This window comes from Globicephala melas, chromosome 13, assembly GCF_963455315.2.
Source record: "Globicephala melas chromosome 13, mGloMel1.2, whole genome shotgun sequence".
Lineage (NCBI taxonomy): Eukaryota > Metazoa > Chordata > Mammalia > Artiodactyla > Delphinidae > Globicephala > Globicephala melas.
Genome location: NC_083326.1, coordinates 26,408,233 through 26,432,326, shown reverse-complemented (window position 1 = coordinate 26,432,326; position 24,094 = coordinate 26,408,233).

Sequence of the window (24,094 nt, the reverse complement as noted above, 5' to 3'; positions counted from 1 at the left end):
GATTCTTAACCACTGGACCACCAGGGAAGTCGCCAGCTTGGTGGGGAGAAGGAAGAGAATGAATGTTGGAGGCTAATTAGCAGACTTCAATGAATTAATAGATACTATACAAAGCTATAAGCCAAAAAATAAGTATAGAAGCGAATTCTTCAGATTTCTGCTGGTCAAACAGGACGGCTAAGCCCAAAATTCTCAGTTGCTTAAAAAAACAAAGGTCTTTCCATGTTTATGCTACATGGCCAATTTGAGGGTCTACTCCTCATTAACTCAGGGATGCAGGCTGCTGGGGACGGTTGTTATGGCGACAAGGGGAAGGAATCGTGTCAATCATTGCTATGGGTTGAATTGTCTCCTTCAAAAAGATACGTACAAGTCCTAACCGCCTAGTAACTCATGATGTGACCTGATTTGGAAAGAGGGCTGTGGCTGACATAATTAGTTCAGATGCAGTCATACTGGAGTAGGTGAGCCCTAAATCTAACATGACCGGGGTCCTCATAATAAGAGGAGAAGGTACAGACACAGAGGAGGAGGCCACGTGATGAAGGAGAAAGCGATCGGAGGGATGATGCCACAAGCCAAGGGACGGCAAGGGTAACCCGGAGCCTCCAGATGCTGGAAGAGGGAAGAAAGGCTCCTCCGCCAGAGACTTCAGAGGGACGGTGGCCTTGCTGACAGCTTGATTTCAGAGTTCCAGCCTCCAGAACTGAGACAAGAAGTTTCTGTCGTTTCAAGCCACCTGGATGGTGTTACTTGGTTATGGTAGCCATAGCAAACGAAAATATACCAGCTCTTAAAGGCTTTGCCGAAAAGTGACCCCCAACACTTCCTCTCACGTTCCATGAAAGCCACGCCTAACTCACAAGGGGGAGAAGAGCTAATCGTGGTATCCTGTGCCTGTAATCTCGGCAAGCAGTCTTCACGATTAACAGGAAGCCAAGTCTACAACAGGAGATGCTGGCGGTCACTGCCTTGACTTCCGGAGATGCCATTCCCATCACCATCCCGAGCACAGGGCTATATATATATATATAGCTATTTTATATACATATATATGTACGTATATACATATATGGAGAGAGATTTATATATATTATATACACAGAGAGAGAGAGAGAGATTTATTTTATATATGTTCCATTTAGTTTTATTTCTCTAAGAACCCTAGTACGTGTATGGTCAGAAGTAATATATATATAGTGATATTGTGCATACATGTGTGTGTGTATTTTTTAAAAACTAGTTCCTTTGTGCTTGTGAGTCTGTGTTGGCTAAACAGGCCTTAGGGTTACCAGATTTATACAGAATCCAACAAGATGTCCCTCACAGGTCTCAGCATCAATTTAAAGCCTCCTACTTACTGCTCTCAAGATTACCTAAAGGAGAGAAATCGATCACAGGTCCAGGGGTCCCATAAGAGGATATTTCGTCAGAAATCTTTGCCCAAAATTGATTGTTGGATACGATAATTAAAACCCGTCATTGTTTTAGATAGACTTTCACCACTATAAAGAAAGGAGGCCAGCCCCATATGAGGGAAAGCAGACCTCATATCGGATTTATTTGGAAATGGGGGCAGGAATGTTTAACTAGCGGATGGAGTGGGGAGGAGACGAGGCTGGGAAGAGAACATGAGTCAGCGGGGTGAAAGGCCTTTACCATTCGGTTTCCTTTTAAGTACAGTTAAGTATGAAATCTCTCCTGCAATCACAAACCCTTGTAAACTAAGAATTTCATGTCAACTTGCATCTGTGCTGTTGGGTTCATCTCATTTTAGAGTTAAGTTTTGATACGTGGCATTATCTGTGATTAAACGGTAATGACTCTAAAAACAAGGTGGAACGCTGGCACGGGAGCAGATCTCAGAAAACTCGTTTTGCATTTTTGGGCATTGTTTTGTTTGTTGTCTGTGATTATGTTTTGATGTTCTGTTTATCTTTAAACCTTTATCACCAAAGAACTCAATAGCCCAGCCAAGGGGCAGAGGCAGGTTTGGGGGGGCCTTACGTTTATATTACTTAGGGACCTTCTTTAAGAAAATTACAGGACTTCCCTGGTGGCGCAGTGGTTCGGAGCGGCTGGGCCCGTGAGCCATGGCCGCTGGGCCTGCGCGTCCAGAGCCTGTGCTCCGCAACGGGAGAGGCCACAGCAGTGAGAGGCCCGCGTACCGCAAAAAAAAAACAAACAAAAAAGGAAAATTATAGAAAATATTGTTCAATACAAATCTTACAACCACATAAAGACATTACTTAGAAGAGACTGTGCAAGTGAGGGACCCCGAATATACACCTCCTTATCTTCCTCCCGATTCTGCTCTGGTCCCACCTGCCCAGTCAGGCGTCCCTCGACCATCTCTTCCTGAACCCTCAGCCTCTAAGTCCCAGCCCTATGAGTAAAGCCCTGCTACCTTCTGAAACATGTTCCTAATGCCAACATCATTCATTCTTTCATTCATTCCATAAATGTTCACAGCGCACCTGTAAGGAACTCCAGCCCCCTAGACTCTCCAACGCACGACCCCTGCTCCCAGCACGGCTCCGAGATGCACATCGAATGCCCCAGAAGTCTGGGGCTGCGCGTCTACGTCATCCCTTGGAAGTCTTCCAGAGGGAGCTGGTGTCTGAACTCAGGCTTGAAGCACGAGTGGGAGTTAAATAAGGAAACATGTAGAAAAGATATCTCGGTAAAGGAGAAAGATAAACAAGAACATAAAAAGTAAATTAAACACGCACACACACAAGCCCCTTCCCCTAGAATGGGGGTGGGCTCTCCGTGAGGTCGCCTTCCCCCTCTCTGCACCTGGAGCAGAGCTGTGTGCAGCCCCCCGGTGAGCTGTGAGCCCCCCAGCTCCCGGGGGCATCCTTTGCTCTCATTAGATGGGCAGCCAGGATGGAGACAGTGCTCCTGACTACGGCACTCAAACAAATGGGGGGGGGGGGTTCAGAGAGGGGCAGGGAAGCAAAGCAAACCTATTGATAAGATTCTGCTCTTTACTTTTTGAGCCTTCAAATCTAAGCTGTGGTCACTTCCTCAGAGAAGCCTCTGGTTCTCATGACGGCAGGCCCACCTCTCGCCCTGGTGGCGCTTACCATTCATATAATTATCCCTGTAGCTGTGTGGATCCTTGAGTATAAACAAATGAACGGAAGGAGAGAGGGACAGAGGAAAGGGGAGAGGGAGGGGTGGAGGGAGGGAGGGATGGAGGGATGGTGGGATGGAGGGATGATACACTGATAATACAATAGTCCAAATTCCAGCTCAAAAATTAAATACTCCCACAGGACTAGAGGAAATTCTCTACGTCTATCGATCCCTGAAGAGCTGTCTGTATGCAGCATCTATAAGTTCTTCAAAAAATGACTTATAATTCCCCGTATTTACCTAAGTTGGTGTCCTTGAAATAGACCCCCAAAAGGCCCTTGTTCTACTTACAGAAAATCAAACAGAAGAACACAACTTAGTCTATAATTGATTTCTGGAGCTGACACCATTGAGATTCCTTTTTCAAAAGTTCTAGCAGGGAATGAGACAACATCGTCCATAAAAACGTGCTGTCTTCCCACCAAGCCATAACCCTGCACACTCACAGAAAGACAGCCAGCCAGGTCAGCCCCTGTTCCAACAGTGGATACACGCGTCTTGTTCGAATTTCTCATTCTGTTTGTACTGTCGTGGCGCAGGTAGAGGGTAACCCGGGCTCACAGCGTGGTGTCGCAGGTGTGAAAGCAGCATGGCCCTGCCCCACGTGGTCGCAGCCCCAGGCCCTGTGCGGAGCTGAATCGCTGACCCGCTCTCTTCCCCGTCACCGGGTTCCCACTCTACAGTTTCTTCTGAGATTTTCAATTCAATTAAGTCTTAAAACTCCATGTAGAGGTAGACCATGAATATAAGATGTCACATTAATATGAACTTTTTCAGTCAACACAGAAGGATTACTTCAAAGCCACAGTCCACACAGGTGCTGGTAAGACCAGCTGAGTATTTGCTGCATGAGACCCTCCCCGGCTGCTATAACGATCCACTTGGGGGGCAACCGGGCCGGAGCTCCCTCCGCAGCCATGGGGACGACCCCGGTCCACCTGCAGTGGCACTGAGGCCCCTGCTCCCCGGCTCCCGTGCCTCTCAATTCTGGGGGCTTTGCGATTGGCTAACCACTTGGCCATCTGCCCGGCTTGGGTTTCCAGGCCTTCCTGGAATGAGGCCTCCCTCTAACAACTTGCCTTTCTTCCCTGTTTACAAGTCCATCACCGGCTCCTGGACGCTGCAGCCAGCCCTGAACTCCTGGCCACAAGGCACCCTGTGGTGTGGAAGAGAGACTCCAGCTTGCTCAGGGCATCATTCCTTCCCAAGGCGCATAGATGTGCACAGGTCACGAGGAAGAAAGGAGAACCTCAGTCCTGTGCAGGCAAAGGTGTGCTGGGCAGGAGAATTCAGATGTCGTGCCTTGTGGTGACAGTCCCTCCTAGAAGGGTGAGACAGGAGCCGAGAATGTGTAGCTTGATAGCCAAGGATGGTGAGGATTTCAGCAAAGGAAGCCTTATGCTCGGGGGTCAGGAGCAAGGGCCTGGAATAAGCGTCAGATGAGCTGCCGCTGCCCCATCCCGGTCACGTGACCACGGGCAAGTCATTTCCCTGGCGAGGCTTACCGAGGGCTTTGTCCTCTCATCTGATACATGGACATAAGCTAGTGTTGAGCTCACTTAGGGAATTAAATGAGAGAATGCTCCAGTGACAGCGCCTGGAAGGGGAGATCTTGGGTAAATGCTGTCTGTTTGTTACTTGCTTAGCAGAGGACTCACGAAAAATGAGGTCTGCAGAGCGCCCACCACTTGCTCCAATCCAGGACTCTCCTCAGATGCCACAGGAAGGGATCGGGGAGAAAGTAGAGGCCGTCTCTGGGCCGCTAAGGGACAGGGGGTCACCCAGAATTGGCAAGAGCCTGCTTTAGGTCACGCAAGAAATTGCTAACAGAGGTCACCTCCTCAGGGTAGATGCAAGTTGGGAAAAGATCCATTTTTTTTTTAATGTAAACCCTCTTAAACCTTTTTCTTCTGACATTAATAAAAATAACTTCAGAAACAAATTTTTAAAAATTGCTTGAGGTCGTCTTAGAGGCTAATAAAATAAAGCCCCACCTTCCAGAGAGTTGATGGGCTTGTTGGGAGGTACCAGCGTCCCCTTGGCCCTGGTCTGGAGCCTTCCCCTCACCTCGCCAGGCAGACATACGAGGCGTAGGAGGCGAGGCCCCAGTGGACGTCTGGAAGGCCCGGCCCCTAAAACTTAGGGAAACAGCCTATTATTTTCCATTTTAACTCCTTTTTGATTGTCTGTTTTATTTTAAGAACTCAAAGAGCCAGACTTTCTGATTCTAGGCCACACAGCATGTGGGAACAAAAATTATTATCAGAGTGAAACATCTACTACGTGCTGGGAAAGCTGTGTAGTGCAGGTCCTGGCCTCTGGGCGCCTCGCTCGATGTGGCGGGCGGCGTGGGTGAGGTGGCTGGCATGTCCCGGCCTCCTCCGCCAGGTTCCTCTTCCTCAGGTCTACAACCAATAACATAATATCACCTCTGACCCAATCAATAACCGGATGCAATGCCACTAATCTGTGAAAGACTAAACCGACTCCATTATTTCGCTTCCCTTCTTCCCTTTGTGTAAAGTAGAATTTGCAAATCGAACTGCACTCAACACATAATATAGAAGACATGAAATTGGCCTTAAGCCACATTTCGTTTGGGGCCTTGAAGTCTTTATGAAAAATTAGGCAAAAGCACAAAAGCCTCACAAAGACTGTGGAGAGAGGGAGCGCGGGGCAAAGGGCCAGGGATGCCGTGTGCCTGAGAGGTCACATCACCGGGAAACAGTGGCCGTGAAGCAACTTCGGGGCCCATAAGAACTCGCCCGTGGTCGCGGGCTTTTGGAGCTTGGTGAGACCACTCGAGGGACGTGGTGACACCACCCGAGGGACGTCATGACACCACCCGAGGGACGTGATGACACCCGCAATTCGCTCGCGGCTCCAGAAACAAGAGGGGAGGGTCGACCATGAGCCAGACAGAGGGTGTGATGGATAGATCGGTCAGGGAGACTCAGGACAGGCAGGAAAGAAGACTCATCAAAACACTTGTAATTGACAATGGTATCTGTGGGTTAATAGTTCTCTGTTGGATATTGAGAAGCAAAGTCTGGGAAGCCAAAGTGAATTGCTGCATTTGGGTGAGCTCTGTTCTGGATAGAATCGCCCTGAATTATGTAGGGAATTTGGGTCATTGTGGATGGTGTGTGCTGATGCTTTCATTTTCAAGGTATCTCAAAATGTATTAGAAACCTCTGCCTTTACACAACCCAAGGAAAAGGGAAGAATTCCAGAAGCCCAACACTCTACCGAGCAGTTGGCTGGTATGTGTGTGTCTGTGTCTGTGTATCTGCGTGTCAGAGAGAGAGAATCTTTCTTTACAGTGAGAACTTCCACTTTCAAACAGTATTCTTCATACTGCACAAAGCACAGGCATAGAGGGATAGCATTCACTGCTCTATATTAGCTGGAAGATTGCTAATCAAAACACCTAAAGGGAGGAATGATGGTACCAGGGCGAGGTTTAATAACACAAGATACTGCTGTTACATGGCTTTTGCAGAGAGATGGAGAGCCGTAGGTAGTGACTACACCCTATCAGCAAAGTGTTCACTATCTTCGGATTCCAGGAAGAAAAATTGAAGAATTATGCAGACATACTGGTGGGTGGCCAGGTTTAGAAAAACATGTAGCTGCTTCTCAGTGCCCTTATTGCCCATAAAAGAACATTTCACATGGTCAACCCCTCAAATTTATGTGGACCCTAAGGGGTAAATTTCCAGTGCTGTGAATGGGGACACACTCACACAATTCTTATTATTGTTAATAGAAATTGCGTGTTGACTTCTCGCTCACTGCCCCTGGTTGAGGGTAAATTGTGTGTGTGTGTGTGTGTGTGTGTATAAACCCTAAATATCCCTAAATCTCCCACCCCCAGCAATGGCCCCAGAGAAGAAAATTATTGCATGTAAACCTACCTCTTTCTCAAGCAGTCCTTCTATGATCTTTTCCCCACTGATGCTTTTTAGATCAATCTTTTAAAAGAATAATTTGGAAAAGAATGAAAACAAGGTCAGGCTATAGCAGCTGTCATGTAGGAAAGAGGACGTGTGTTTGTCTCCTCCAAATGAGAGTGAGGTTTTCTAATATCCGCTGATAGCGTGTTCACTTTTTAAATCTTGGAAGAACCTATAGCAGAAGAACTAGGAGGCCAGACAGAAAGGGGGGACCAACAAGGACGCTAAGAAAGCAAGGAGTGACTTCCCCGGCTGTCCAGTGGTTAAGACTTCGCCTTCCGATGCAGGGGGTGTGGGTTCGATCCCTGGCCTGGGAACTAAGATCCCGTATGCCTCGCGGCCAAAACACCAAAACATAAAACAGAAGCACTATTGGAACAAATTCAATAAAGACTTTAAAATTGGTCCACATCAAAAAACAAAACAAACAAAATATCTTTAAAAAAAAAGGAAAGCAAGGAAAACAAGAGTGTGGCATCTTGGGAGCCAAGTGAAGAAAACGTATCAAGAAAACGGGAACCAGCCACAGCGCCAGGCCCCTTGGGGCTGAATCAGAGACAGAAACGTGGAAACGTGAGCCCCTCCACTCCCCTCACTCCCCAAAACGTAACACCAGAAAATAATGCACAAAAAGAGAAAGGCAATCCTACTACGTCACACAGTTCAACTCTAAATAATATTTTAAAAGTCATAGCAACATAAAAATGGACTATTGATCTAAGCAAACAGATAGTTTTACTGGAGGAGGATGGGAAGGACGTATGGGTATTGCGGGAGGTGCAGGGAGGTGCGGTAATGCAGCAACCTTGCTTTATCCAGAGTAGGAAGGCAGCACATAGTATCTAGACCTTCAAATAAAACCATCAGCCTCTGGATGAAGAGCCTGGAAAGGTGATTTAGGAACAGGTTTTTCCCCATAAGAAGCCCTATAGAAGTATATGTTTTTAAAAATAAAGTATATGTATCACGTTAATAAAAATTAAAATGAAAACATGAAGGAGGGAGCCATGTATCTGAGTGGCTTGAAAAATGACAGGGACTCTGCAAGGCCTGGTCCTGCAGCCAGAGATTGCCTTGGAACCTTCAGTGTCCAGACAGCAGCTGAAGCAATTCACGTTTGGTCTGCCTTAGAGGCATTTTTCCGTAACACGACTTCATTACGGAAGTTAGGGTAAGCGCGTTTGTCATAGATTTCAGGTAATCTCAGGATTGCCGGAGAAGGGAATGTTCCACCTGCAATATTCCATAAAATGATGGGGGAAATCCATGTTTGCCCTGATTCGAGAGTTCTGCTAGTACTTTCCCTTGAATTTACATGACACTTTTCTTTCAAAGTATTCAAAGCATTTCTACAGATTCCGTTGCATTAATTGTCACAACATCTCGAACAGGCTGCCTTCCAGGCTCACGGATGGGGAAGGCTGCAGCTAAAACACAGAAAAATTCAGTCACCAGACCTAGAAGGAAGACAAGGATACTCGATTTCTCATGCAGCAGTGCGTCTTCAGGGACAGGAATAAAATGCAATCCACTGACATTTTTTTTAGCAGCCTGACCATTACTTTCTTACGTTGAACATGGATGAAAATGGATGAATAGTTTTCTTACAGACTTTAGGAAGACAAATTATGAACTAATTTTATGGTTTGGGGAAAAATACTTTTGAAGTAAAGTTGTCCAAGCTAGTTCTATGGATTATTTATCTGGAAATGTTAATAGGTCCAGAAAAAAAAAGAAGAATGATAATCCAAAAATTGGGGGCTAGCCAAAACAACCTTGAAAAAGAACTACAAGAGTTGCACTCATACTTCCTGACTTCAAAACTTACTACAGAGCTACAGCCATTAGAACAGGCATAAGGCACAAGGACAGACTAAAGACCAATTGAACAGAATAAACAGCCCAGAAATGAACCCTTGCATGTACGGTCAGATGATTTTCAAAGGACACTTAGATCATTCAGTGAGGAAAGGACAGTCATTCAACAAATGTGGAGACAACTGGGCATCTACATGCAAAAGAATATAGTTAGACCCTTACCTTATACAATATACAAAGATTAACTCAAGATGGATCAAAGATCTAACCAGAAGAGCTAAAACTATAAAACTCTTAAAAGAAGACAGACAGGAAAATCTTGATGACGTTGGGTCTGGCAACGATTCTTGGTTAGGACACCACAAACATAGGCAACAAAAAGAAAAGATAAACTGCGCTTCTTCAAAATTACAAACTTCTGTGCAGCAACGGATACTATCAAGAGAGTAAAAAGACAGCTCACAGAATGGGAGAACATATGTTCAAATCTTCTATTGGATAAGGAATTAATATCCAAAATACATAAAGAATTCCTACAACTTAACAACAACAACAACAAAAAACCCACAAACAGCCCGATCAAAAAATGGGCAAAGGACATGAATAGACATTCCTCCAAAGAAGATATACAAATGGCCAACAAGCACGTGAAAAGATGCTCAACATCACTGGTCATCAGGGAAATGCAAATGAATACAAGGCGATACCACTTCACATCCACCAGGATGGCTATTATCAAAAATAATGGAAAGGGTTTCCCTGGTGGCACAGTGGTTGAGAGTCCGCCTGCCGATGCAGGGGACGCGGGTTTGTGCCCCGGTCCGGGAAGATCCCACATGCCGCGGAGCGGCTGGGCCCGTGAGCCATGGCCGCTGAGCCTGCGCGTCCGGAGCCTGTGCTCCGCAATGGGAGAGGCCACAGCAGTGAGAGGCCCGCGTACCGCAAAAAAAAAAAAAAGGAAAATAACAAGTGCAGGCGAGAATGTGGAGAAACTGGAATTCTTGTGTGTTTCTGGGGGGAGTGCGAGATAGCACAGCTGCTATGGAAAACAGTTTGGTGTTTCCTCAGAAAGTTAAAGGTGGAATTGCCGTGCGATCCAGCAATTCTATCAACACTTCTGGGCATACACACAAAAGAACTGAGAGCAGGGATTCAAGCAGATACTTATTCATCCATGTTCACAGCAGCGCTATTCACAATAGTAAAAGGTGGAAACAACACAAGTATCCACTGACGGATGAATGCATAAACAAAGCATGGTCTATCCATACGATGGGATGTTATTCATCCTTAAAAAGGAAGGAAGTTCTCACTACTATATATAAAATAGGTAAGCAACAAGGACCTACTGGATAGCACAGGGAACTATATTCAAAGTCTTATAATAAGCTATAATGGAAAAGAATATATCTATATAGTTATAGATGATATAGATACAGATATAGATGTAGATAGACAGATATTGAATCACTTTGCTGTAGACCTGAAGCTAACACAACAATGTAAATCAACTATACTTCAAGTTTTAAAAATGGTTTAAAAAAAGGAAGGGAATTCTGACACATCCACAATATGAATGAACCTTGAAGACATTATGGTACGTGAGAGAAGCCAGACGCAGAAGGACAAAAACCGTATGATTCCACGCACATGAGCTACCTAGAGTAGGCAAATTCACAGACAGAAGGTGGAATCCATGGCGTTAGGAGCTGAGTGGGGAGGGGAAATGGGGGTGGTTGTTTAATGGGGACAGAGTTTCATTTTGGGATGATGAAAAAGTTCTGGAAGGAGGTAGTGGTGACGGTTGTACAACCAGGAGAATGTATTTAATGCCCTGACCTGTACATTTAAAAATGGTTAAAATTGTACATTTTATATGATATTTACCAATAAATATTATAAAAATAGAAAAAAAAATTTTGGCGAAGCACTATCACCATATTCACTCTTGGAAGTTCACAGCACACACTAAAGACCCGAAGAATCTCGCCAGGAAGAAGTGGATTCAGCTGTGTTTAGCCCAGTGTTTTTCAAAGATGCCAGTATATTAGGGCAGCGTTTTTGAGGTGGAACGAAACGTTTGCATATAAAGATGACTCTGAAGATCCCAAGAGAAGACAGGCAGGAGAGCTTGGATAGGGGAGAAAAACAGAAGCGCCCTTCTTCCCCTAAAGAAGCCATCTTCCCCTATTTTTTTTCCTGGTTGATAACAAGTGGTAGAGGATTGAGGCCGCGATCCATGGAACAGAAGACATGCCTGGCCCGTGTCAGGGTCACAGAGGACGCGCAGCCAAGCGGAAGCCTATTTCGGGGGCGTCGGAGGAGGGTCTGTGCAGCCTTGGGAATCCAGCACATCTCGGGGAGGTGCCCCATCTTCAGGGCCTAGATTCCCTGGAGGACCAGTCATCTCCCAGCAGCCTCCAGCCCAGATCTGAAGGTGTGGTTGGTTGGTCAGTGTCTGGGAAGGGGGTGGAGGCGAGCTCCCTGACTTCCTGCACCTGCGTCTTGGGGTGAATTGTCTTCTTTGCTCACCACGCCCCAGTCCAGCTACGTTAGAAACGGTCCTAATGCAGTCACGACACCACGCGTTCTTTCCAGTCAGCGGTGGGAGTTCCAGAAATGGGGAAATGACAAGGGAAGACACCTGCGGTTGTGCAGCAGGACTTCCAGGCCAGACACCCCGCCAGGGCTTGGCCCACTTAGCGGGGACCCTGACAGAAGAGCCACCAGAAGCCGTGGCAGCCCCCCTGCGCTCTTTTGTGTTCTGTTGCATCTCTCACCTCCAGTGGGCCCGTCAGGTGGACCCTCCTCCCAGGCGTGTCTACACTGGACCCTAATGACACTGAATAGGACACACAGAGAGGCCTTTAGGGCTGGGCCTTCCAGAACCCTGGGAGTACCGAGCATGATGGGTACATCCTCACAGGCACTGCTGAGCCCTCTCCAGGTGTGTTTACAGCAAAAACACCTCCCCATTCCCCCCTCCCCCCGCCACAGCTCATCCCTTCCTTCTCTCCTGCCCCCTCCCCTCCCTCCCAAACCCAGCGCCTGGAAAGGGCCTTTGTCCCCAGAGGGTGGGACATTTATTCCTCCCGTGGAGCTCTCCAAAGAGGCCCTTTTCCAATAGCAAAACCTACTGGAAACAAACTCAGTCCAAGGGTCAATTACGGGCTTGTTTTCATATTTATGGACTGAATCCTTTCCCCCTAATGATACCTACAGGACAGGCTAATCAAAACAGCGGCCACTGAGCAGGGAGCCAGGAGGAAGATTGTGCTCTGAGATTCTCTTCTCTCACACAGAACGGGTCCACCCTGGACACACTCCTCTACCTCCGTCTCTCCCCAAATGAACACTTTAAAATATCTTGACAAAAATCAGTGTTTTAACAAAGGGAAGCTTCTTGTTCCCAATTCTGCACTGGCAGAAATAGTAACACTGAACAAACACCTCTCTCCAGCTTAGGGCGTCAGCTGCTGGTCCTGGAGGATCCCGGGTCACCTCATCCTCCCCGTAGCTCAGCCTCTTCTCCAGCTGTTTCCAGACATTGGATACAGGTTGGGGCTTGCTCACCTGAGCTCGGCAGCGAACGTCAGCCAGGTGAGCTCGGGTGATGGCCATTTCAGCGGTCGAGTCTGCATGGAAGCTGCAGGATCTCATCATCAGGGCACACACCGCGGACGCCGCTAAAACGCTCATGTGTTACAACTGCATGGTATTCGCCAAATTCTTGATGACTAACCGATATCAGATTTAACGATCTCGCATTTATTGGACTAAAATGTCATTATCTTGTAATTATAAATGCTCTGTGAGCCAACAGTTATCAGCACGGAAGATGCATCTCTTTTGTAAGATATTTTCAAGCCACGAACTAGAAGAATTTCGGAGTGTTTTTGGCCAAATACATGCAAATTCACTGTCTATCTAAAGCTTATTTTGAAACCACATTACTCCCCCCTCATCAAATCCTTGTAGCCAGCGGGGTCCTTTCTCACGCTGGGGGTCAGCGTTCCATCCTTAGGAGTCAGCACGGGGAAGTCACTTCTTTCTTGATTCTGACCTTCAAGCTTTAACTGCGGCCCGAGGAGAGCACTCCCTGTGCCTCCTGACCTGACCTGAGCCCATCTCACAGGAGATGAAACTTCTAGAAACAGTACTTTCGCTGCAGATTGCCAACGATGTCAACACAGAGGGCGAACTCGGAGACACGAGGCCTTGTTTTTGCAAAGAATTAGAGCTCTTCTTTACTGAGAACTTCCCCTGGGCCAGACTCGATGCCAAGCACCCCGTGGATATCTTCTCATTTCATCGTCACGTCGGCGCTAAGAGGAAGGACACGCTGTTGTCAGCCTCAGATTTCAGACGGGGAAACTGAGTCAAGGGGCCACCCTTTTGGATGAATGGGATCTGACACGGGGCTGGCCTGACTCTGGAGCCGACCCCCGTCTGTCATCCTGGCTGCCCTCCAAGACCAGCCACGATGACCACTCCACAGGGCCCCAGGGGAGCACAAGCGCACTTAGCACTGCCCCCAGTTCTGGACCTTTCAGAACCGGACTGAGGAAGAGGGACACAGGCCGTGCCAGGAGGGCCATTAGATGTACCCACCAGAAGCCTAAAGAGGAGATGGAGTGATGGTGTCCGCGAGGGGGCCCCACCTGGCCACGGCCAGCTCATCCGTGAGCAGCCCAGCACTGGCAGACAGCTCACCCAGGCTCCACTGTCCAGGGCCCCGCCCAAGCCCACGACCCAAGAAATGCCTCACAAGCTGCGGCACAATCCGTGGTAGCTGTGTCCCGGTGGTTTGCAGTTTAGCTGGGGAAGAGACCACTGCTGCAAAGGAAGAGAAACGGGATGACGACCCTGGGGAAGAGAAGCGTGGCTTTACAGACGCCCAGAGCAGAGCAGCTGACTGTGGGTGTGGATGGGGAATTCAGGGAGGATTTCCAGAGAAAGCAACGTTCAAGCTGAGCTGTGGGGACTCACAGAAGAGGGGGGAGAGGAGGCACTGGCGCAGAGACAACGGACCACGTTTCAGAACTGAAATCAGCTGGATGTCTGGACCCGAGAACAGAAGGGAGGGGGGCTGCAGCTCAGCAAGCAAGGAGATCAAGTGGTCAGCCTACATCCCGTGAGCCACATGAGGGTATATGGACTTGACCTTTTACACCGGAGGCACTTGACCTCAGGCTCAGGTGCCACGCGGATGCCCTGGGTGATTGCTTCCCCTGGAACGTGGGCAGGGCCTGGGACTGGTCGGATGTCACTGCCATGATCAGCTTACCTTATACGGCAAAGGGAGGGGATGTGAGAGGTGGTGAAGGTTCCTGGTCAGGTGACTTTGAGTTCATCAAAAGGGAGATGATCCCTGGTGGGCCTGGCCTAATCAGGTGTCTCATAAAAGAGACCTGAAGCGACAGAGGTGCTGTCCCGCTGGCTGGAAGAAACAAGTGGCTGTATTGTGGAGGGGCCACTCGGCAGAGACAGTGGGCAGGCTTTGGTGGCTGGGGACATCAGTCCTGCAAGTGAGGGACTGAATTTTGCCAACAACCAGAGTTTAGAAGAGCTCGATCCCCAGATGAGACCTCAGCCAACCTTGATCTCAGCCCAGTGAGATGCTGAGAAGAGGATCCAGGTGTGCTGTTTATAGCCACTATGTTTGCGGTGATTTGCTACACACCCACGGGAAACGAACACATGAGGTCAGCAAGAAAAATAAAGAAGCAGAGAATGTCTATTGACATCGCTGTAAGTGAAACTGGACCCTAGACCCTCGACTGTCACGCCAGGGATGCTTCGAACGTTGTGGATGAGGCTTGATGGACCTAAAAGAACAATAAATTAAATCAAGCTAAGCTAAACTAAGCAATGATTCGAACCGCTGAAAATACCTAAATGCAGGTAACTGATAGCGTGGTGAGGGTGAGCTGAAATAGACAATTGGTCTGAAGGAAGGTATCAAAACTGAACCAAACGATGTACGTTTCCGGAACATAAACTAAATACCAAAATCATCCAAATACCAAAAACAAATCATCAAAGTGTCAGTGGTACATGACCATGGGATCTCGCTCATCCAGATCCTGGGTCTCGCTGAAGCCCCTTTGATTCAACTCAGCAGAACGAAGCGGTGAGTCCTCCCAGCCCGGAGATCACCTGCCGCTACGGGCTACATCTTCCAAACCCAAGGGGAAGACACAGGCGTCCTCTCCCCGACCCTTATTCCAACCCAAGGAGAGGAGTTTGGGTCTGGGTTAGGACCTCATATAACAACTGGGTTTCAGCAGGACTTCTGTCAAGCGGAGGAAAGAGACGCCAGCTCCTGGTCCCCTGGGAAGTGCCTATTCTCTGGAAAGTTCAGACCCCAACCCCCAGGAAACCAAGCAGGAACCCCATGGGGCTCATGGCAAAGGGTAGGGGCTTTCCACCTGCTTCTATTAAGCACCCCAAAGTCCTCCGACTCTGCCCCACGCACAACACGCCATAGTTCACCTGGGGCCCAGGGAGGCCCACGGTCCACACGGTAACAAACATTGCTCATCGACCAAGCAACCCGGCTGCACATCTCCCCTGGAAACCTGCATTGCAAGCAGGACACAGCAACGCTGCATCCCGACCACACGTCTACCTGGTTCAACTTTGAACAACCAAACCAAACCTTCCACAACTTACCTCCTTCTTGCCCGGACCCCTTTCTCTCTCTCCAACTCAGACTTCACTGACGCTCACATCTTAGAGGTTGCAACAATCAGATTTTAATTGAGCCAGTTTGGCGGTAACAGAGGAGGGTGCCCTTGGAGCCGTGACGCCTCCGTGAGGTTTTGCTCTCCTCACGATGCAGACACGTGATTAATCTCACCAACCTACCAGTGCATTTGTCTGTCTGCCACTTTAAAAGAGGTGCTTGAAAAAGTCTTGATATTTTTGTGAATGAGAGACGATGCCTGTCGAATAAGATATATTTGTAATTGATGGAGCAAATCTAACGACAATAATAACATTGATAATAACCCCCTATTTGAAATATACTTTTCATAGTAATCTGAAGTTTGAACAGAGTCCTTTCCATCAGATTTGTGTTTGCAGATCATTTTTGTGAATGAGAGACGATGCCTGTCGAATAAGATATATTTGTAATTGATGGAGCAAATCTAACGACAATAATAACATTGATCCCAGGGTGAAGCACATTCCGTGTGCTGTTATAACTTTGATGAAAAAGAAACTGAGGTTCATAAAATAGTCTGATCTCCAGCCTCCGAATCCCGTGCTCTTTCCACAGTAGCATGAAGCCAGCAAATTCCTGACCAGTGATGGATCGACGTGCACTTGGGGAGGCCAGCCAGTGCCTGGAACAACCTCGTTATATCCTTGTCCACATTTTTGTACAAAACTTAGATGAGGATATTGGTGTCAGGCTGATCACAGTTACAGAGGATACCAAGCTGGGACCAAGCTCCAGCGTTTCCAAATAAAACAACAAACCAAATCTAAGTGTCAAGCTGAGAACTTAGGTCTGAAAACTCAACGACATGAGTATAAATGCTCCAGATGTGGTCCCACAGCTTCACGCACGCACAAGATTCGGGCGTTTTTATTGAGATCCCGACACACGTCAAGAGTGCTGCCATGTGGCTGTCAGCAAACCGACTGGAACACAAGGATGGTCCTGTCTTGTATCCTGTTAGGATCCTCTGGAGGTCCAGGTTGATGCCAACGTGGGGAAAGGCCAGGCCCCGCAGCCCACTGCCATTCAAAACGAAACCCTGCTTCCCAAACCCATCACGGAGCAGAAAGGAACACGGCAGAGGGTCTGCCATTGCACAAAGGAGTGACTGCACGGCAGTGTTTTAAGCCTCAAGCCAGGATTTTTCTCTTTAGCAGTGCAGGCTTCAAACAGCAGCCTTGAAACTGCACCTGTGTGATAAGACCTGAAAGAAGGTGGATGGCATGGTGTGAAATGATCTGATAGCACGGGAAATTGCTGTTAGGAGGCTTTGGCACTTGAAAAACAACGCATCTTATTCCTATTGGCTTCAGCCTGCGTCTTCCCCAAGATCATCCTGCCATGCTCCTGTCTGGAAACCTTCAGTATTAGAGCTGAGTGCAGCCTACGTTCTAACATCTTCCCCTTTCCCTACGGACGGACGGAGGACACAGTGAGGGGCTCCAGCCAACTTGGGTATTATTTGGCTGTACACTTTTTACTTTGCTTTCTACTCTAATGTCAAAATAAAGGACTGCATTTGCGTGCATATACACACACACATGTGCAAGAAAGAACGGGGTCCTGGTGGTTAAGGATTCTAACTGGCAAAGTTCTGTTTGGGTGAAACTTACGGAAAACACATGGCAACTGGTGTAACTTAAAGTTCGATACCTATTGAATCATTTTCCCTCAACTCTGGCTTCTCTTCTGGAAGATTCTGTGGGGATTTTGAGGGTCGTTGTCAGCGTTTTAAAGATCTAAGTGCTGGGAAGAGTAACGTTCCTCTCGGGTGGATGGGCTGTGACGTGTGTTCACGGGCTCCTGGTCAGCACGTGTCGCTCTCCCATTGTGACTGGTGGATCTTTTCTTGTTAAATCAATTCTTTCTCTTCGTCTTGCTTCCACTCTTCATTTCTCAGCTCTGGACCTTTCCACCTTGGTCCCCATCCAAGTCACCTATGACTAGGGTATTAAAAGTCTTTCCTGTTCTATCTGCTTTGTTACAGGGTCCTACTTCCTTGTTCAGGAACAAGTTACAGGAGCTCACAAGTTGGGAGTTTTTAGACTGCTCACAGGACAGTGGGAAAGTGTGTGCCTGTGTGTGTGTGTGCACACGTGTGCGTGTGTGCTCAAAGCAGAGGGGGGTGGGAGAGGGAGAAATACAGAGTACCGGGAATTATCTCTGCATAAAGAAATTAAAAGAGAATATTTTCCAGAGCAATTGAAGCCCATCTCCTGAACAATGACGACAGCTCCTCATTTCAACAACAATAGAGGGCACGTAGGAGTCAGCTCATTAGAATATCTGTGGCTCTTTTCTCTTCTCTCTGCATTAAGCCCCCATAATGTCAGTTGTCACTTATTAATGACAATTAACTAGTAATCAGCAGTGAGACTCTTCGAGGTGGTCTTTGCCTGACAGGTGAAGAAAGAGAACATTGCGTAGTGCCATGCGGTGACATGGAACCTTCAAAGGAGCACAGCATTTCCATAAATTATTTCAGAAAGAAATTTTCTTTTATACATTCTCTCTAAAGCTTAAGGATCTTTAACCCTAGCAAGGCCACGCTCCCATTCGCTCTTTGCACTTTCTTTCTTACCAAATGAAATCCACGAACCATCTCCAGTAGGTAGACCTGCCTCTCCATCCCCCTGGCCATGACCCCCAGGCAACAGTCCACGTCATTCCCTCTCCTTTCTCGCTTCCGACCACTTAGTTACGGTTACGTCTGTGCAGCATGCCCAGGCCTGTACCTGTTGCATTTCACCAGCTGCCTCACTGGTCTGGGGGCCTAATTCTGCCTTCTCACTGGCACGTTCTCTCTCCTTAATGTCGACCTATCTGCTCTTCCCTCCCTCCTAATACAGGCGGCACAATGACGGTAACCTTTAATAGACACCACGGAGACCACGAACCCGGTCTCAAAACAATTTCCCAGCGTGTCCAATCTGCGTGGGCCCCGCCCCGCCCCTCCCCCGAGCCGCAGCCCTCCTGCTGTTCAGCACAGGCTTGAGCATCTGAACACAGGCACCTACGGGCCCGCGCCTGCTCTCATGGGCTCCTTCCGTTTGGCTTTTCTACGATGCTGAGTGTTTGACTGGCCTTGAAGGACTCTAGGAAGTGGGGATTTTCAAGAAGGAAACACTTGGAAAGACAGAGAGTAAGAAGGCCAAACATTATCCCTACAGGAGAAAAACATTTATTGTCTTTGAGGAATTGTGGCTTAAGAAAGGCCAAAGTTGTTCTTGGGAAATGTCCCGATGATACCTAGCAGAGGGGAAAGTAAGGTCAGGCAGGATCACTGTGCCTCCTGCCAGGAGTGCACTGGGCAACTGCAATGCCAATGTCGCCAAAAAAGTCAACTGCATTGATTCACGTCAAAGCAATGCCATTAGACTATTCTCCTGGCATGGAAACCATTGGCAAAATGGATGACTTTTAAACCAGCGTCTGAAATATCAGACCTTCTAGTCCTGTTACGGGATTCCACTCTGGAAAAGGAAAGCCTCTGGAAGAAAATAACAAGAAACTTAGAAATCTAAGTGTCTTAGATTGGGAGTTTGGGATTGACATGTACACACTGCTATATTTAAAATAGATAACCAACAAGGACCTACTGTATAGCACAGGGAACTCTGTTCAGTATTCTGTGATAAACTAAATGGGAAAATAATTTGAAAAAGAATAGATACACGTATGTGTATAACTGAATCACTTTGCTGTACGCCTGAAACTAACAACATGGTTAATCCACTATAGTCCAATATAAAATAAAAAAAATTTTTTTAATCCAAGTGTCTCAGAAAAAAGAGACAAACAAAACAGAAATTTTATCAAATTTCTATCAAATATCAAATATCTACCAAATATCTATCAAAATATCTATCAAATATCTATCAAAACAGAAATTTTAAGAAAAGTAAGAGGTCACCTGTAACTTTGTGACTCCTTTTTTTGAAATCTTTTTTTCTGAGAAGCTAGAGTGAGGGCAACTTGGGCACCTCTCTGCAGCTTCCAGTTTTGTCAGGAGGGTTTCCTGACATTACAGGGCTTCCATGACAACAAACAAGATGGTACACATTGTCACTGTAAGTTTCCAACTATCTGATCAGAACTTAGAGATGAATACTCACATTATGTTTAAGATAACTATCACCGTGAAAAGGGCTGACACTTTAAATGACCCCCTATTTGAAATATACTTTTCATATAATCTGAAGTTTGAACAGAGTCCTTTCCATCAGATTTGTGTTTGCAGATCATTTCAGATTTTAATGCCCTTGGTTTCTACTAACTGTTGGAAGGAATGATGGAAACAGAAGGTGTCCCAATCAATGTTCAGAGTCCAGTCTCGAGAGACAGTCATTGTCATGTCATTCCACATACCGGTATCTGAGCCCACCATGCTAGAATTCTGCATATCCAAGTTATTCATGACTCAAAAACTGAGTGAGGACAGGAATCTCCAAAAGGAGAACAAACAGCTTTGAAAGTGGACATTAGATTTTACTAATTTGTAAATCAATGTATTACAAACAAAAGGAAGGTATCTTGGGCACTACTGTCTCTTAAAGTTAACAAATCAAAACATAACTAAATATTTGCCTTCCATAACTGTAATGACTTTAAAGGTTGAAACTGGTAAGAAAAATGATTAATTGGTCAATCATTCCTCAGTATAAACTGGGCATAATGGCATGAGCTATGTATCAGAAAGTTATGGCTTAGAAATATGATTCAATATTTAAATTACACAGGTCATAAAGGATTAAAAAATTCTCACCTTTCTTAGTTTTATTATTATGTAGCAAGATGGGTGGAGGGAGTCAAAAAGTACACACTTCCAGTTACAAAATATGTGAGTATACTTTATACGTATACCAGAGATGTAATGTATGGCCTGGTGACTATAGTTAACAATACTGTATTGTATATTTGAAACTTGCTAGAAGAGTAGATCTTAAAAATTCTCATCACAGGAAAAACAAGTTCAGTAACTCTGTGTGGTGATGGATGTTAACTAGACTTATGGTGGTGATCATTCCATAACATATTAATTTAATAACATATACACATATCAAATCATTATGCTGTATAACTGAAACTAATATGATGTTATATGTCAATTATATCTCAATTAAAAGTATGCTTTGTACCATATCTCAAATATCTTAACAAAATGTGATGACCTATGTGAGCCCATAGCTTCTACTATCTGTTCAACTGGTAGACGTCAATCACCCTGGAACACATCACCAATCTTTATACCAGTCAGATCAAGTTGCAAATATTTTTGTGTGATTGAAGGAAAAAAATGGCTAACTAGTTATGGGTCAACTTCTCAACAGTAGTTGGTGAAAGCCCTTATTGCTCTATGTACCCTTCAGGACCTCCTGATCCTAGTTGGTCTGAAGGTGACACGCCTTCCTCCTAATCTTTACAACTATGGCATAAGCCCCTTCATATTCCTATCAGAAACCTGGGTCAGAGACATCGGTTCTCAGTTAGCAATGGCTTTGAACTTGAGCTCTGGAAGAAACTACCCTGTGGAAGATACTTCCGACATTGTCTTTTTTTTTTTTTTTTAATTGAAGTACAGTTGATTTACAATACAATGTTGGGTTAGCTTCAGGTGTGCAGCACAGTAATTCAGTTATATATATTCTTTTTCATATTCTTTTCCCTTATAGGTTATTACAAAATACTGAGTATCGTTCCCTGTGCTAGACGTTTGAATTTGTCCTTCTCTCCTCCCTTCTATTCCCTCTAGGTGACTAAATCGCATCTGCCTAGGACAGTCCGCTTTATTCTGAGGTTATCTTTGTTTGCCTAAGAAATACTAATTGTAAATTAGTCATAGAAATCCCAGAATATGGAATTTTTCTCCCTATTCCAAGTTAGGCAATTTAAAGACAGTGCTGGTATATAATATACTTGACGTCTTTGGGCACGTTTTCATGAGCCATCTGCCCTGGGAGAACAGGACAGGAAGACACGCTGTCATGTTCTCGTGCTGGAGCCGCAGGGGAGCTGCAGACCTTTGTCAACTTCTTTCTTTGTTGTGTGTTTTCTGTAAAATATGTAGATTGGCCACCAAATTTAAATGAACTCATAATTCACATGAAAGTCCTCAAAAAAATCATCCAGGTTCTTAAGCCATCGCTTCTTTAAATAGTATCAATGGGCTATAAGCATTAAAAATATTATTAAAACCTCAATATTACACTGGCCAATTAGTGAAAATAGCCAGAAATTTAAAAAACAAAAAAAAAATCCTTGTGTTCACAAAGCAAAGGTGGACAGAAATGGTCGTTCTCCCGCGAAGGGTGAGGAAGCTGGTACCAGCTCTCTCATGGGTGATTGGAGCACAGGCATCAAATCACACTGTGAGGCAGAAATTTTAATTCTGGGTATTTATTCTAAGGAAATAACCAAAGATATTCATGGAAATATTGAGTGGAATATTCTTGTGTACTCATCTGTAACACTGAAAACTTGAAAAGAATCTAAATGTTGCTTTTCCAAATTCCAATACAGAATTAATTAATGTTATAGTACATCTCAATAAGATTAGAAATTTTTGATATTTAATGAAATGGGAAAATACACATTATCTACTAACAAGTAAAAAAAGCAAGTACAAAAGTATGTTGAGCATCTATTTTGTAGAAACATGGAAAAAAAAGATGCTAGCACTAACATATTAAGTGATTTTTCTCTAGATGAAAACAATTACTTCCTCCTTTATTTATTTATTTGTGTGTGTGTGTGTGTGTGTGTGTGTGTTACAAGTTTTCTGCAGTGACTATGTATTACTTTTATTATAAACGGTATGGGAAAATTACAAGCGCTCTCCAAATCTTACTCTTTGGTATCTTTTCAATTTATAATTTGATAATTGGCTTTTAACTGTCTCCACCATCTTCAGAAAAACAATGAAGTAAGTAACAAGAAATTTTACCTTAGAAAAAAGCAGAAACCTTTATTTGTAGGTACAGGTTTCTGAAAATTCGGAAGCAGTTTAGACATGCTTTCAACTAATGTTTCAAAGGTTTTCAAAGATTATCAAATATAGAAATGTAGGAACATAAATCTGAAAAGTTTTTAATCTCTTCCTTTTGCATACAATGCCTCAGAGTTTGTTTCTCTTATATCAACTAGAGTCTACGATTATTTTATAGGCTTTATATCTTTTAAGCCTCAACTAAATAACAATGAACCTCCAAACCCAACCCACATTCAGAGGAATATCCCAAACCTTTGAAAAATCCACATTGAAAGGAAAAAATATTTAGTTATTAAACCCGATATTCAAGCAGCAAATACAAATGCAAAATAGGGTGATGTCTGCGTGTACACAAGGTTACGAGGATGCCTGCTCGCTAGGCCCTCCAGCCTCCTACCAGGCGCAGGTGCGGGGGGTGGGGGGGTGGCGGCAGACCCTCAGGGCCATTTGCCCTCAGGCTCCAGAAGATGCAGCCTATTCCCCTGGGGGAAGGGAGGGAGGGCTCCCCTGAGGAACTGGAGAGCACACAATGCCACCTGTGGAGTCCACTGGGGGACACACAAGACCAGATAAAGGAGGGATGCGTTTCTTCAAATACTGATGAAGGAAGCAGAAACTTGTGTAAGTAAATCCTCAAATTAGAGGCAGCCAATTTGTCCCCTGGATGTTTCCATCTGTATTTATACAAACCGAGTTTCTGTATTACTAGGTAGACCTGTATTCAGTCGAGGATTCTACAAACTCGTAACTAACATCATTTCAACTTATTGTTCAGATTGAACAGAAGATAGAGCTGGCCTGTTCTGCGGCCGATGGGAGCCGCCGCGGGAGGTGATTGGAAGAACGCTTACCCGCTCCGGGGTGGCCGCGTAGAAACCACAGACCCTCCCCTGGGGCCGGTCACACCTGAGGGCAGATCACAGGGCACGCACCCCGGGGCAAAGCCTCGTGGGCTCAGGCCCAAGTTCTGTCAATCATGCGCCTTGTGAGCTTGGGCAAGCGTCCACTGAGCCCAGCAGGGGCTCCCCACCTGCAGAGGAGGTGGAAGTAACAGACCCCCTGGGGCCCTGAGGGAGTTACTCCGTGTGAAACACTCAGAACAGTCCCTGGCGAGGAGCGAGGGCTCCGCGCCAGGGACTTACTAGGATAACTAGGACCCTCGTCAGACAGTAACTTGGATCACCGTCTCATCGGTAGCAAGATGAGCAGGCCTTCTGGCCATCGGCTGGGGAACTCAGAAGGATGACAAGATAACAAGGTGGCTGATGAATTAGAAAAAGGAAAAATGAAGGAAGGGACCCCCCCCCCATCGAGTCCCACGTCCTCACCCCAGTGGTCAACACTCAGCTGCAAGCTTTCAAACGGCCCAGCGGCTCCACGTGGGGACCGAACCCACCCCGTCCCGGCCTCTCACGCCGGTCACACCACCTTACCCGCTGCATCCGCTCAGAATCACAGAAC